Source organism: Mandrillus leucophaeus, unplaced genomic scaffold, assembly GCF_000951045.1.
Source record: "Mandrillus leucophaeus isolate KB7577 unplaced genomic scaffold, Mleu.le_1.0 Scaffold1094, whole genome shotgun sequence".
Taxonomy (NCBI): domain Eukaryota; kingdom Metazoa; phylum Chordata; class Mammalia; order Primates; family Cercopithecidae; genus Mandrillus; species Mandrillus leucophaeus.
In genome coordinates, this window is record NW_012099143.1 from 169,991 (window position 1) to 183,217 (window position 13,227).

A 13,227-nucleotide genomic window follows, 5' to 3' on the forward strand; every position below is an offset into this window, starting at 1 on the left:
TTTTTGTGATGTTGAAAGTCATCTGGAGTTAGATGGTGGTGGTTAATGCACAACTTTGTGAATGTACTAAAATAACTGAATTGTATACTTTAAATGGGTGAACTATATGGTATGTGAATTATATCTCAATAAAGATGTTATATTAATATTTAAAATGACAATAGAAAACCTAAGAGATGAGTGGGAGTTGTGAAACTTTCCACTGTTTGGGGGTCACAGTTGAACTCTAAGCAGCTCTTTTTCACTGACTTTCCCTTCTACCCTTCCTTGTATTGAATTCATTTGTTAAGCAAATGTTTATTCAGCATCTGTATTGGAGCTTCTATTGGAGGTTCTGCATAACACAAGCTGAGTTCCTATTCTCATGAAGTTTACATTCTAACAGGTCCAAATCTCTAAGATCTCTCGGTCAGCCTTAAGCTGACACTATGGGTATATTCAGTCAGTATGAGCTAGATTCCTTATGTTTCTTTCCTAAACTCAAATTTACAGTGAGTACTATACCTTAATTTTGAAGAGAAAGAAAAGCCTAAATGTTTTGTGTCTGATAGCTCCTTGAGATTTATGCAAAAGCTTAGTTTTTAACATGGGAACACCTAGGATTGTATCTCTTTAGCTATTTGCCATTAGGAAAATTTAATAATAATTTTTTTCAGCCTCCATTTCTGCATCTGTAGAATTAAAATCCTATCTTAGTGGGGACTTGTTTTGAATTAGGCTTTTAAGAATGCAAGGAACACATCCTTATTCAGACTAGGTCAAGTAGGATGGGATGTTAGGAAAGTTCAGGGACCAGTTCTCATAATATCCAAGACATGTCAGGTAGGATTGTCTTAATGGTAGGTGTTGATGGATCTTCAGAGTTCTGCTCTGCCAGCTGCTAAGTCAGCTACTAAGTTTTATTTTCCCTAGCTACTGACTGTCTTAGTCTTTATGTAATTCTATGTTAAATTACTAAGATAGATAATCTGACTGAGCTAATAAGCTGTGCCCAAGCTGAAGCAGATTGTTTTTACTACTGGCCTGTTTATGGATTGGCTTTTCCCGAGTCAGGTGCTTTCTTCCCAACTCCCACTACCAGTCTTCTGTGATGTGAGGAGTATGGGGGTATCACATGAGAAGTAACATCATTTGACTGCTTCTTCAGGAGCACCCCTGGAAAGAGCAGTTTCTTTTAGACAGGGTTGTAAATATGACATTACTGTAGCTAATGTCCACCTCCGTTCTTACTTTCCTGTTAACTTTCTACTCACTGTCATAATCTGAGGCAAATCATTATTGTCTCATCTCCAGAGTGGTTACCTTGTTTTTTAAAAATAATAATAATAAAGTAAATCAATTCTCACCTCTCCTGCTTCATTAGCTTCTTACCACATTGAGCTTCCATACTCCTTACTGAGACCTCCAAGGCCATACCGTATTTGGTCCTTGTCTACTTCTCCTCCCTCTCATTCTGCTGTCTCCCTTAGTTACTTGTAGTGTCATTCATTCATCTTCTTTTAATTCCACTAACACATCAGTGGTATTTTCCTCTGCTGCTCTGTCTGTGAGAATGCTTTCTCTGCCCCTCCTGTTCCTTTCTCTTCCCTTCATTTACATGGTTATTTCTCATCCTTTGAATCTCAGCTTCAAAGTCATTTACTCACAGAGGCCATCCCCTTGTTTTCCTTAAGAGCACTGAAGATAATTTGTGTGTTTACTCAATGTTAGTTTCTCCCATCAGACTACAAGCTCCCTGAAACTTAAATCTATTTTGTATACCACTATATTCTTAAGTCTCATCACAGAGCCTGGTATATAGTCAGCATTTAAGTAACTATTTGAGGGAATTAAATGAAAAAATTTTTAAAAGAAAACAGGAGTGTACTCTGATTAGAATTAGTAACTAAATTAGAATTTTTATTTTTAAGGTTATTTTATGTATTCTTATATAAATTTATGGAGTACAAGTGCAATTTTGTTACATGTATAGACTGCATAGTGATGAGGTCAGAATTTTTAGGTCAATTCTTTCTTTCTCTTGGTAGAAGTAATGCATGATCATTTTAAAAACAATTTTTGGAAAAATTAAAATCTTTCATATTCTCACTACTGTTAGTCTTTTGGATTGTTTCTTTTTTCATGTGTACATTTTTTCAAACATTTGAACTTAATTTGAATTCTCATGAGAGTAACTCAGTTAGAATACAGCAAAGATTTTCATCCTTGGCACTATTGACATTTTGGGCCAGATAATTTGTCGGGGGTGGGGGAGTGTCCTGTGCACTGTCGGATGTTTAGCATCATCTGTGGCCTCTACTTACTAGATGTCAGTAGCACATCCCACCCTCCTAGTTGTGACAACCAAGAATAGTCTTCAGAAATTGCCAAATATCCCTTGTGTGGCAAACTCACCCCAGATGAGAACCATTAGAATGCAGTTACTTTGGTAAACTTTCCAGAACATCATTGCTATTTTCACTTCTCCACCCAGAAACCTTCAATGGCTTCCTATTATCTCTAAGAGGCACTGAGAAGTTCTTAATTAGCTAGGCATTTCAGGCTCTCAATTTGGGTTAACAGGTATTTGAGAGTTTACTGCATAAATGTAAAGTGAAATTACTTGTCCAAATTCTTACCTTTTTAGTTGATAACTCCCCCATCCAACTAACTTCATCTCTGACTCTCTACTTCAGGCTAGTGAACCCACCTCACGTTTAACATTCAGTTCTGCTTTTTCTGTATTTGCTTTTGCTGGGTCTCTCCTGGAAACACCTTCTAGTCTCCTCTTTACCTTGCCATTTCTTATTTATGCTTCCAGGTTGAACTTAAACCTCCACAACTCAGTTAAGTTTTCACTAATCACATCAATTCATATGAATCTTCCCTTTACTGAACTCTTAGAGCAGTTATTTATGTACCTATATTTGGGTATTTTCTCCTGTAAGACAATGTTTTTACTTTTCATATGTTTTTGTAGAGAAAAGAGTATTGCAAAAGGATATGTATGGCTTTGTATGCCAACAACTTGGATAACCTAGATGAAATGGATAAATTCCTAAAACACATAACTTGTCAATACTGAATCATGAAGTAGTAAATCTGACTAGACCTGTAAGTAGTAAGGAGATTGAAACAGTAATTTTAAAATCTCCCAACAAACAAAAGCCCAGCATCATTGGCTTCACTGGTGAATTCTACCAAACATTTAAAGAAGAATTGATACCAGTCCTGCTCAGACTCTTTCAAAAAATGGAAGAGTTCCAAACTCAAGGCCAGCCCTACTCTGATACTAAAACCAGAGAAAGACATTATAAGAAAACAAAACTACAGGCCAGTATCCTGGAGGAAAATGGTTGCAAAAATCCTAACAGAATACTAGTGCACCAAATCCATTAGCACATTAAAAGGATCACATACCATGACCAAGTGGAATTTATGCCTGGGGTGCAAGGATGGTTCAACATATGAAAATCAGTATGATACCCCACATTAACTGACTGAAGGACAAAAATGACACCGTCATACCAGTTGATGAAGGAAAAGTTCAGTGCCAAACTTTGACAAAATTCAGTGCCCTTTCATGGTAAAAACACTCAAACTAGGAATAGAAGGAAATTATCTCAACATAATAAGGGCCATATATGAAAAGCCCACAGCAAACAACATATTCAATGATGAAAAACTGAAAACTTTTCCTGTAAGATCAGAAATAAGGCAGTGGCAGTGTGTGCTGGTTCATGCATATAATTCCAGTGCTTTGGAAGGAGGCCTACGTGGGAGGATCACTTGAGCCCAGGAGTTCGAGAGCAGCCTGGGCAATATAGCAAGACCCTGTCTCTACAAAGAAGAAATAAAAACTATCCAGGCATGCTGGCATGCACATGGAGTCCCAGCTACTCGGAAGGCTGAGGAGGGAAGATTGCTTGAGCCCAGGATTTTGAGATTGAAATGACTGCCACTGCACTGCAGCCTGGGCAACAGAGTAAGACTCTTTCAAAACAAACAAGGATGCTCACCCTTGGCACTTCTCTTCAACATAGTACTGAAAACGCTAGCTAGAGCAGTTGGGCAAGAAAAAGAAATGAAAGACATCCAAATCTATAACAAAGGTGTAAAATTATCTCTGTTCACAGGTGACACAATCACACTGAAGATTCCACAAAAATGGTTAGAACTAATAAATTCAGCAAAGTTGCAGGATACAAAATCAACATAGAAAACAGCTGTGTTTCTATACACTAACAGTGGACAATCTGAAAAGGGAATTAAGAAAATCTCATTTCCAATAGTGTCAAAAAAAAAAAAAAACTTAGGAATAAACCTAACCAAATAAAGGCTTGTATGCAAAACATTGCCGAAAGAAATAAACACAAATGGAAAAAAATCCAATGTTGATGGAAAACTTAATATTGTTAAAATGTCCATGATAACCCAAAGCAGTCTAAATATTCCATTGCAAGCCCTATCAAAATCATGGCAGGATTTTTTACAGAAATAGAAAAGCAGCCTTAAAATTCATAAGGTACCACAAGGACTCTGAATATCCAAAACAATCTTTAGAAAGAAGAGGCCTGGAGACCTCATGCTTCCAGACTGAAAGACATATTACAGAGCTACTGTAGTCAAGTCAGTGTGGTACTGGCATAAAGACATAAACAGTGGAACAGAATAGAGAGCCCAGAAATAAACCACTGCCTATGCGGGCAAATGATCTTCAACAAACATACCAAGACTACACATTGGAGAAAGGATAGTCCTTTAACAAATGGTGCCGGGAAAACTTGATATCCACCATGCAAAAGACTGAAATTGGACCCTTGTACTATATACAAAAATCAACTCAAAATGGATAAAAGACTTAAACATAAGATCTGAAACTGGTAAACTGCAAGAAAATGGAGAAAGTTTTATAACTTTGATCTTGGCACTGATTTCTTGGATAAGACGCTTCAAAACTATAGAAGCAAAAATAGACAAATGGAACAACATCAAACTGAAAAGTTGATGTGCTGCCAAGAAAACAATCAAGAGTGAAAAGACAACCTGCAGAATGTGAGAAAATATTTGCAAATGATATATCTGATAAAAGATTAGTATCCAGAATATATAAAGAACTCCTAAAACTCAACAATAGCAAAAATGCTATTTTAAAATGTTCAAAAGGCTTGAAAAGATGTTTCTCTAAGGAAGATAAAATAGCCAACAAGCACATGAAAAGATCCTCAACATCAGTAATCATTAGGGAAATGTAGATCAAAACAACTATACCATCTCCCATCTATTAAGATGACTGCTATAAAAATAACAGAAACAAAATAACTGTTGGTGAAGATGTGGAGAATTCAGAATCCTGTACATTATTGGTGAGAATGTAAAATGGTGAAGCTACTATGAAAAACAGAATGGTGGTTCCCAAAATGTGAAAAACAGAATTATTATATGACCCAGCAATTCCACTTCTGGGTATATATCCAGATGAATTGAAAGCAGTAACTAAGATAGTTGTACACTTTAGTTTATAGTAGCAGCATTTGCAGTATCCAAAAGGTGGAAGCAAAAGGTTATTTAATGTGTAAAATAGATACATAAAATGTGTATGTACATACAGTGGAATATTATTTAGACTTGAAAAGGCAGGAAATTCTGACTCATTACAACATGGTGAATCATAAGCCTTATGCCAAGTGAAATAAGCCAGTCACACACAAAAAAATACTGTATAATTCCACTTATACAAGGTACCTAGAATAGGCAAATGCATAGAAACGGGAAGAGGAATGATGGTTGCCAGGGGATAGAGGGAAGGAGATAGGGAGTTGTTTAATGGATGTAGTGTTTCATTTTTGCAAGACCAGGATAGTTTTGGGAGATATGATGCACAACAGTACAAACGTTCTTAATGCTATTGAACTCACTCTAAAATAGTTAAAATAGTAACGCTTATGTGTTTTTTACTACAGTTTTTCTTAAATTTCTAAATTTTAAAGTAGTTAAGATAGTACATTTTGTTATATTTTACCACTACCACCACCACCAACAAAAAAACCAGAGCACTAACAACATCACATGCCAGTGAGGATGTGGAGCAACAAGAACTCTGATTCATTGTTGGTTGGGAAGGCAAAATGGTACAGTCACTTTGAGAGGCAGTATAAAACTGAACATACTCATGCCATATGACCCAGCAATAGCACTCCTTAGTAATTACTCAAATGAGTTCAAAACTTAGGTCCACACAGAGCAGCTTTATTCATAATTGCCGAAACTTGGAAGCAACTAAGATGTCCTTCAGTAGGTAAGTGGATAAATTGTGGTATATCCAGACAGTGGCGTATTAGTCAGTGCTAAGAAGAAATGAGCTATTAAGCCATGAAACGATGTGGAGAATCTTAAATGCATGTTGCTAAAAGAAATAAGACAAACTGAAAGACTATATACTTCCAACCATCTGACATTCTTTAAAAGATAAAACTATAGAGACAGTAAAAAGATCAGTAGTTGCCAGGGGTTGAGAGTGAGGAAGATGAATAAGGAGAGCACAGAGGATTTTAGGGCAATGAAAATACTGTTTTGATACTAATGGATGCATATCATTATACATTTGTTAAAACCTATAGAAGTATGCGACACCAAGAATGAACCCTAATGTAAATTATGGACTGTGGGTGAATAGTACATGTAGGATCATCAGTTGTAACAAATGTACCACTCTGGTAACAGGATGTTGATGTAGTGGGAGGCTTTGCCTGTGTGGGGGCAGGGAATATATGGGAACTACCTGTACTTTTTACTGTTTTCCTGTAAATCTAAAACTGCTTGAAAAGTAGTCTTTTGTATGGTATGGTATCATTCATGTAAAAATCCTAAATATATAAAATTGGTGATACGCAGTAAAAACACCAGAACACCCATGAGAATCTAATCAGGCAATTAGGAAAATCATTGCATCTGGCAGAGAAAAATAAGGGGAGGAGAGGATTGTGGATAGAGTGAGATTCTAGCAGTATTCATAGCACTTTAAAATGTTTATTCAAAAAAAGGCAAGTATGACAAGATAACTTTAATACATTGGATGTCATGAAATTTTTTTGTATATTTGACATTTCATAGTTGGAATTTTTTTGATTCATCTTATAGAATTGGTTATTTTGGGATTGCAAATGTTGTCCATTTACTCCACTGACCAGTTGGTAGAAGGGAACCATTATGGTCAGTTTACACAGATTTAGTCAAAAGCTTGCCCTGGAAACATCACCAGAAATGGGCATCGCTTTGCAGTGTGGCTTAAGAGACCAAAGAAGGGCTGGAGAGTGAGTTTCATTTCCATTTTGAGAAAAGTTAATGTTTTGTAGATACTAGGGCTCAGTTCTAGTTTTGTAACTTACTCAGTCCAGTACTATACCATGGTAAATGAGACGTGGGTTAGAAGCTCTAAATCTTGAGTGATATTTTAAGCATATTAAATAGTGTGCAGGGATGGGAATAAATGGTAGCAGAAACAGATCAGAATTCAGTAGATGCGGGATGGGGAGCGATATTGGAACTTTTGTTTATCCAAACAAAGGTTGGTGATTAACCATGTTAGTTTATAAAGTAAATGTGCATTTAGTAATCCTCATCTTATTTGACCTGTCCCCAACATTGGATATAGTTGATTGTGGTTCCTTAAAAAAGAGTATTTTCACTTGGTTCCATATTCACACAGATTCTTCTTTTTTTTGAGATGGAGTCTTGCTCTGTCACCCAGGCTGGAGAGCAGTGGTACAATCTCGGCTCACTACAACCTCTGCCTCCTGGGTTCAAGCGATTCTTCTCCCTCAGCCTCCCGAGTAGCTGGGACTGCAGGCATACACCTCCACGCCCAGCTAATTTTAGTATTTATAGTAGAGTCAGGGTTTCGCCATGTTGCCCAGGCTGATCTTGAACTCCTGACCTCAAGTGATCCACCCATCTTAGCCTCCCAAAGTACTGGAATTACAGATGTAAGATGCCTGGCCTCGCACAGATTCTTGACTGCCTTCTATCTCACTGTCTCTCTTAGTCTTCTGCGTCTTATTTTGTGGTGCCTCAGGTTATGCTCATTTCACAGGTAATCTCATCTGGTGATCTGGTTTTAAATATTATTTGGACGCTGTCAGCTTTACAAATTGATATTTTTAGTCTCAACTCTTTCTTGAACTCAAGATTCAACTGACTACTTGACATCTCATTTTGATGCATTATATTAAACTTATATCTACAAGTGATATTACGCCCCAGAACTTGCTAATCAGTCAGTCTGCCCCATCTCAGTAAATGGCAGTTCCATCCTTCAGTTGTTTGGATCAAAAATCTTAAAATCATTGTTTCCTCTCTTTGACAGTTCTGTCTAGTCTGTTAGCAAATTTTGCAGGTTCTGTCTTCAAAATATATTCAGACTCATTATGTTTTATGGTCCCCACTGCAGCCACTCTGGTCCAAGGTGTTATCTCTTGCTAGGATTACTGCACTTGTGGTATAATCCCAACATAGCAGCTGGAGTAATTCTCTTTTAAGTCAGAACATTTTTCTCCTCTCTCCTTTGCTCATCCCCCAGTGACTTCCTAGCTCACTTAGGGTAAATGCCAAAATCTGTACGGTGGCTAGCCTCCATTTCCTACCCCTCTTTGTTCATTGCATGTCAACTACCCACCTGGCTTGATCACTCTTCTCAAGGTCTTTATTTAAAAATGTCCTTCCTGGCTTTTGAAACACTATACATTTTAACTTTATTTACAGTCTCTCACACTAAAATGCAATAAACGCCATGAAGACAGAGATTTTGTCATTTCGTTCTCTGTTTTCTCCTTAACACTCAGAACAGTTTGTGACATATAGTAGGTGGTCAGTAAACATGTGTTGGGTGAATGAATGGTTTCCTATGCACATGTATATATCTGTTTAGTATGTGAACATAACTAGAGGGCTTTTAAAATAGTGCTTTGGCAAAGTAATTCAGTAACTTACCTTTCAATGAAGATTTTTCTGTTGCTAAGTTTCATGTCTTTGAACATAAGTTCACAAGGAAAAATTAAAGAATATTTTGAAAGTAAACACTGAAGAGAAAAAGAGAAGGAAAAATAGTTTATTTGAAGGAATATGTAACAGAAGTAGACCTAGAATGAAAAAAGTAATGTGATGTAGTGTAAAGAATATTGGACTGGATCCAGGATATCTAAGCTTTGGTATTCTTGAAGTCACTGGGCCATAGTTCCTTTCTCTGTAAAATGAAATAGTTTAAATGATTTCTGTTCTCACCAGTTACAAAATCCTGTAATACTGTTTAAATTTTTCCATAAGAAAACCATGAGTTTGAGTTTATTATGTTCTTACATCATAGAAGGAAAATGTTCCTCAATCTCTCTTGCTTTACACATTGGTATTGTTTTGTAAATGAAAAAAAACTGTTTCTCCTCTGAGAATGCACCAAATCAGCAGGGAAATCAGATTCCTTCAAGCAGTAATATAAAAGCTTGGGTTCTAATGACCTTCTTAATTTGGGTATATCTCGTTTCTTCTCTTACTCTTCCTCGGTAATTTTTCCCAGTGTCTTTTCCCATGAGTTGAGTTTTCTTCAAGTCACTCAAATAATTTGTGAAATTTTATTTCTTCTGTTAAGGATTCAAAGTTTTTTGTTTTTTGAGATAAAGTCTGTCTCTCTGTCACCCAAGCTGGAGTGCACTGGCATGATCTTTGGCAGGGGATTTGAAGAGAAGTGATCATTCTTGGTAGCATTTGATCAATTCCCTTATAACCCATTAATCCTAGAGTACCTTCCCTTGTGCTCATATAAAACTTATATATGTGCTTGTTTACTAGAGTAGATTTATTTGTAGGTTGTCCTCAGTCGCCTACTATAAGTGATTCTGAAAGTTTATCTTGCAGTGTTTCCCATCCCGGAGAGGTTACATGTGTCTCACCAAACCTATGGTCGTTTCTAAACTTTTTTCTTTCCCTGTCAAACACCATCTCTTTGCCAGTGCACACGTATACATGAACACACACATACACACAGTTTGGTAATTGTCTCTGCTACCAAAACTAGCTATTGAAAGGTCAAGGAGCCTGGGCGCAGTGGCTCATGCCTGTAATCCTAGCACTTTGGGAGGCAGGTGAATCACCTGAGGTCAGGAGTTCAGGACCAGCCTGGCCAACATGATGAAACCCCATCTCTACTAAAAATACAAAAAATTAGCTGGGTGTGGTAGCGGACGCCTGTAATCCCAGATACTCAGGAGGCTGAGGCAAGAGAATCACTTGAACCCAGGAGGCGGTGGTTGCAGTGAGCTGAGATCGCGTCATTGCACTCCAGCCTGGGCAACAAGAGCAAAACTCCATCTCGGGGAAAAGAAAAGGAAAGGTCAAGGATTCACATGTCCTTTTGGCATCATAGCATAACTTAAGGCGAGAAAAGTGCAAGATACGAAAACACCAAGCAACTCTACCAGAGCCACAAAGTAGCTCTTTATTGTTTATAATTTTGAGTTACGACTTTTTCATGATTCTTAGCATAGAAACTACATTGCCATGCATAGTAACTACAAATGACAATTACACACTTTTTGACATTGTTTTCTAAAGTTGAAAAAATTGGCTGGGTATGGTGGTTCACACTTGTAATTCTAGCACTTTGGGAGGCCGAGGTGGATGATTCACTTGAGGTTAGGAGTTTGAGACCAGCCTGACCAACATGGTGAAACCCCATCTCTGCCAAAAATACAAAAATTAGCCATACTTGGTGGTGCACACTTGTAGTCCCAGATACTCCAGGCAGGAGGATGACTTGAACCCAGGAGGCTGAGGTTACAGTGAGCCGAGGTTGCGCCACTACACTCCAGCCTGGGCAACAGAGTGAGATTCTGTCTCAGGGGAAAAAAAAAGATACAGTTTTTGAGACGTAAAAGATCTTAGGGATCTATCGAATTATCTTTACAAGTGAAGGAATTAATACCCATAAAGGTCGTGACTTGCCTATGATTTCATTAAAGGTAGAACTGGGAGTAGTAGCCATATGCTAGTAGAGTAGTATAACCATATACTAGGAAACCATCTTGGGAGATGTATGCATTTATTTTCTCTTCTATCGTATGTCATCTCTTGCAAAAGATAGATGAATATAGAGAACTCTGAGAATTCAGATTTTTCCCTTCTTTATTTTGTAACTTTTCCAAATAGATATGTATAACTTTTTAATTTAATACATGTTCCTATTATTTGAATGTTGAAGAGATAGTACAACTCTAATTCCATTCTTTGGAGTTAACACCTAACAGTTTTTTACATTTTGGCAATTTTAAAAAATTATATTTATGTACTAACAAATTTTCAATGCTTACAGTTTAGATATGGATCATTTTAAAGTACGGTATCTATAGACTAGAATTAGTTGTTAATATTGCTCCAATAGCTTGCCTAGATTAAGTCTGGCCTCCTACACTCAATGTATTTTCAAACTCTTCTTCACTTATGCTCAGTGTCCATTAATCTTATCACTTCTTGAAGAGATAAGAACTTGATTCTGCTTGAGAAGGCTTTTGCTCATCACTAGTAGAACTTCAGGCCTTTAATACTAGTATTAATAAGTGCTACCTCTGAGAAATAAATCTACAGATTGAAAATTTGAACTAAACTTCTTAAATGAACTTTTCTAAATGAAGGATTTTAATATGGGTTTTTATCCTTAGGAGATATTAATTATTGACCCACTTGAGTAAGCATTTAACAGTGTTAGGCATTTAAAATTTCCCTTTTATTGTCGTAATTTATTTGCAAATTACATGCAGTTTGCCAACATAAATACTATTTGACAAAGGCATGATTAAACACCATGATAGCTGCTGCTGCAGAGAGAGAAAAACAAGAAATAGGAAAACATACTTTTCTAGTTATGCTATTTTAACTTTTGGTTCGCCATGTAATCGGGTTGAACAACTGTTTTACCTGCCAAATGTGTTTGGGTTGTGATGATAATTTGGGTTGAAATCACCAGTAACTCACTTTTCTCTGGAAAGTGTAGCTTAGCTTTATGTTATGTGATTGATTTGTCTCCTTGCCTACCTGTTCATTTCTGGCTTCTGGTATTCTTCAGCAGATTCCACACATGCCATCTTTCATAGTTCTTCTTTTTGTACATGCTGTATTTTCTACCTGGAATGCCTTTCTCTAAATGGATTGCCGTTCAGTCTTGAAAATTAAGCTTATATGTTACCTTTAGTAATTACTCTCTTTACTGTCAGAGCACCTTGTGTGCATGTTATTAATACATGTATTAAATAAGTACATTCAAGTAACATGTTTAGAATGGTGTTCGGCACTTGCTATTTGCTAAGTTTGGGCCTTATTACTATTTTACTAAATTATTTTTCTGTATCATAAGAATGCTACCTCCTTTAGGGCGTAGATATGCAGTGTCTGGTCCATCTTTGTATTTCTAATGCTTGGCAAATCGGTGATTAATAAATGTTTGAATGAATGCTTTCCAGAAGGCTCTAAATTAGTAATATACTTACTGTTAACTCATGTTGGGGAGGGAAGGCGTGTGTCTGTAGTGTGTGTGTATAACTTTTAAAAACCACTTTATTACCTATCATAAAATTCACCAATTTTAAGTACAAAATTCAATGATATTTAGTAAATTTTCGTAGTTGTGCAATCATTATCACAATTCAGTTTTAGAATATATCCTAGTTACCACACAGAAGATCTCTCATGCCTGTATAAATTTTTTAATTCTTATTTTCTTTTTGTAGTGCTGTTACCTAAGTATTAACCTTCCTAAGGTATCAGTGAAAGTCAGACTGGGTGAAATAAAATCAAGGCATTATATTTCTTATTTTTGTATTATTAGAAAGAATTTTCTTTCAACTTTTTCTCCAGTGAGATTGAGTCCTAACTAAATCCCAACTTTGCTCAAGAAAATTTAAAATATCCAAAATTATACAGTAATTACTATATCGTATTTTAAATTAACAATTTTTAGGACTTTAAAGAAAAACCATGTGTCGGTAAAACTGACTTGAAAATTAGCAGGAATCAGGTAGCCACTAATTGTAAATCAAGTAGCAATTAAGTGGAAAGAAAATACTAGAATCTACACCTCATTAAAGCAGGGAAAGTGTTTAATCCCTAGTGCTTAACACAGTGATGGATGCATAGTAAATATTCGTTAAGTACACGAACTGCATTCCTTTTAAATAGAACTAGCATTCTGTTTTGACTTGTTTGAAA